A 3690-nucleotide genomic window follows, 5' to 3' on the forward strand; every position below is an offset into this window, starting at 1 on the left:
CGTGCACAATGGATCTTGGTTTCTTGGCTCGCGCTACCTGAGGATCCATGGCGTGAAAAGCTCGTTTCACGCCAGGGCGGTACTTGCGAACTTGACCCACTTCGCGGCATTTATGAGGGAGCTTTCGACGATCGGTATACCCACGACCACAGCGATAACAAAACACGCCGTTTTTATTATAATATAAGCGGTGAGGAAAGGTGACGGTAAATATTCTATCTAATGACTCTACCCAGTAAAAGACCCAACAGTCTTTCCAGTCTTTGGTGTACCAGACTTTAGTATCGGGCTCGTGTGCGGTCTTGCTGCACTTGATAATCATCATAGGATGCGCGTAAGGAGAGGAGGCCCATCGATCTGCTACTTCACGCCAGGTCATGTTGTTATGCCAACAAATAGTTTCGCGTAGGGTTGACACATCAACTCCTCCTACGTGTCTGGCTAATTCTCGAAACATGTCATCCCCCAATGAAATATGTTCATCACATAAAATGCCGGTTACAATACTTTTGTCAATTTTTTCTCTTAATTCGTCCAAGGAGAGGGTCACTCTAGCCTTCCTTCCACGCCCTTGTAAACCTCGAACTAAGGTCACTTCCACCTCAAAAGTTCCGGCTAATAACCATTCTTTCCGAGATTGTTGAATTCTTTGAATTTCTTCCATAATAATAGTTTGTCGGCTTGATGCCGATTGTCCTTTGCGCATGGGCAAAGAAACTGGCATAATTAAATCACCCCCCGTTATTTCGATACCTACTGTATCCTGGGGCTGAATATTTTCTCTTTGATGGATCACTTCCATAATTTCTTGAATGGTATGTATTACGCGCTCAGCTCCTTCTCTCACAGTTAACACATCGCTCGGATCCTTTAATTTCATAACATATCGTATGATTGACGTGCGAAAGGCGTCATTTTGCCGCCACTGGTTGCGTCTTACCTCAGATAAGTGGTTGTATCGACTGCGTGTCGTTACCAGTCCCCCTCTTTGTTCATAGTCTTCCAAGGCGCGAAGACATAGTGCGTCTCCATTTTCATCATCAGAAAAATAAGTATTCTCTGCGCTTTCTCGTAGCATCCCTGTTAACGAATAATGCACTGAATGAGCGTGTTGCCCTCTACTATTCTATATGTAGTATGAGTTAATATAATAGTCATATGATCCACGTGTAAAAATAAAAAAATACAGTTGAGCAAAATTTGTCAGGGATCCACCGATCTGGGTACGCGCATTTTATTCCTTTTAAATGATTCAACTATTAATTTCATTATCAATTGAAGAAAAAAAAAAAAAAAGCTCATTCATTTTTTAATTTTATTTTAATTTTTTTTCAAGGTTTTTTTTTTGTTTCTTTCTTTTTGTATCTTTTTCGTTTGTTTGACGTTGTTTGTTTGTTTTCCATTGTCTTTCTTTTCCAATTTTCTTATTGTTTTTGTAAGAATATTAATTTGCTTCATTACAAACATTGTAAACATTTCATTATGCTTGCCCAATTTAGCCTTTATCAAGTTCAACCACTAAATCCATTGCCAATTATTATTACTATAGCAACACACATCAAAAAGACAAATTAAAAGAATTTTTAGTTTATTTATACAATATGTTCCTTAAAAAATATACAAAATAAATAATAAATTTAAGAAATCAGATATAGTGCATCGCCGAATTGGCTGTACAATCTTAGAGCCATATCGGGCTCTAACTGTTCCGCGATGCTCGGCATCTCTTCCCAGTCCGACTCATCGTCTGACATACCATAGAAGAGATTGTCTTCGTCTTCCCAATAATCGTCTTCTAAAGAATCATCTAATAAACAAAGAAAGTAGAAAATGTAGTCTTTTGCTTTTTTTCTTTTTTTTTTTCTTTAGGTCATGCCTGAGTAAAATTCTTAGTTATTTGCTAAACAGTTAAACTAAATACCTTTTTTTAAAAGCGTTTGTTTGCATTAGAATAGTATATTTTGTTATACCTTAAAACTATACCTTTAATTTGATTTACTTGCGGTTCATTTTCACGATCGTCCTTTTCGTTTGCCGACGTTTCTTGCGGACTGCTTTCTTTTTCTTCTTTCTCTTCAACAGTCAATTCAACTTTGTTCTCTATCAAAAAAAAAAAAAAAAAAAAAAAAAAAAGGAAAAAAGATGAAAAATTACACGAAAGAAAGAGGCATGGGTCAATTTTAAAACGATAATCTAACAAAAAGTTAGTTTTCTGAGCTTGTCCGTCAATTTGTTGTGGCAAAAAAAAAAAAAAATCAGTTTATGAGACAGCATTCACATTTAAGCATTCACATCTTAAGTTTTGGTACCTTGATTCGACATGGTGTGTCTTTTTGTCTTTTGTTTCTGAGCTCGTCGTCTTCTTCGTTTTTCCTGGTCTTGCTGGTAAAATGATTTGTCACAATAAAATTGCTCGACTTTTTAAAAACTTCCAGTGAAAGGAATGTCAATCAATCCATACAATTTTATAACTCATACCCTGATTGGTTAATAAGATAAAACCCTTATTAACCATCAATAAAAGATATATGGCATGACAAGGGCTAAACAACTCTGATTTTTCTAGTATTTTGTTTAAAAGTCGTATTAAAAAACTATATCAGGAAAGAGAACATATAAGGATATGCTCTTTGTGAAAAAAAACTAAAGACTTTCTTTACACTATGTGCATGTTCAGAAAGGATTTTGGTTTAGCTTTTCATTATACATTGAGGGCGGAGTTTTTTCATTCTGAATATATTTTTTGAAATTCATTCATACATTGAGCAAACTATTAGAATCAATCTATCGGACACCTTTTTGATTTTTTAAATAATGTTTGTGATTTTGAAAGATTTTAGCAACTTGAATGGTTTCCAGGCAAAAGTTTGTATAACTTACGATTTTGAAAGAATAAATTATGCAAAGACCAAACTTAGTATAGTTTTGGTGTCCTTTTGAAGTTGTAAAGTTCTATTCATCCTTTAATTCCTCAAAAGTAAATACGGCCAATTGTGTTTGTTTTGGTCTCGTGGCATCTTTCTTTTGTTAGACTCTGTTTCAATTGACTTTATGATAACCTTATTCCAAAAAGCTAAGAAATGAAAAGATAACTCCAAAGAACATACCAAAAAAATAAAATTTCTTAGATTTATTACGAGTTACTACTCTTTGAGGTGACCTGATATCTCGATTGTTAGCTGTTCATTTCTAGTGCTTTTAAAAAGCGTTATTAGCATCACTCATTACCTACACAAACAAAAAACCAATGAGCTTATTTCTGTATTGTTCTATACATATCATCTAAATTGCTTGTGTATTACATCTTTTGTTGACTGAATCGAAATCTCTTTGAGTTTTATGTCTTTAACAATCATCGTTTGGGGAAAACCATCAAAACGACTTAAAAAGAAAAAAAGAATCTTATGTACGAGTGTGTATATGCGTATGTGCGTATGTGTGCTTGCGTGTGTGTGTGGTGTGTGCTTTTTTTTTTTTTTTTTTTTCTTTTTTTTGAATAGCGCCAAAATAATCTTTGGATTTCCTTTGTTCCTAGTGAACTTACACAGAAGTCATATGTTTCTAAACCTCAATTTATTCTTTTCTGTCCTAACGTTTTTCCATTCATTTCTTTGTCGGAAAAAAAAATTTGTATAACATACTAATAAGTTTTAGATTTATTTCTTCTAGTGAGCAAACACCACCGCACAG

Source organism: Actinia tenebrosa, unplaced genomic scaffold (genome assembly GCF_029948245.1).
Source record: "Actinia tenebrosa isolate PJP-AT-01 unplaced genomic scaffold, QUT_ActTen_1.0 PGA_scaffold0__85_contigs__length_37466705, whole genome shotgun sequence".
Taxonomy (NCBI): Eukaryota; Metazoa; Cnidaria; class Anthozoa; order Actiniaria; family Actiniidae; genus Actinia; species Actinia tenebrosa.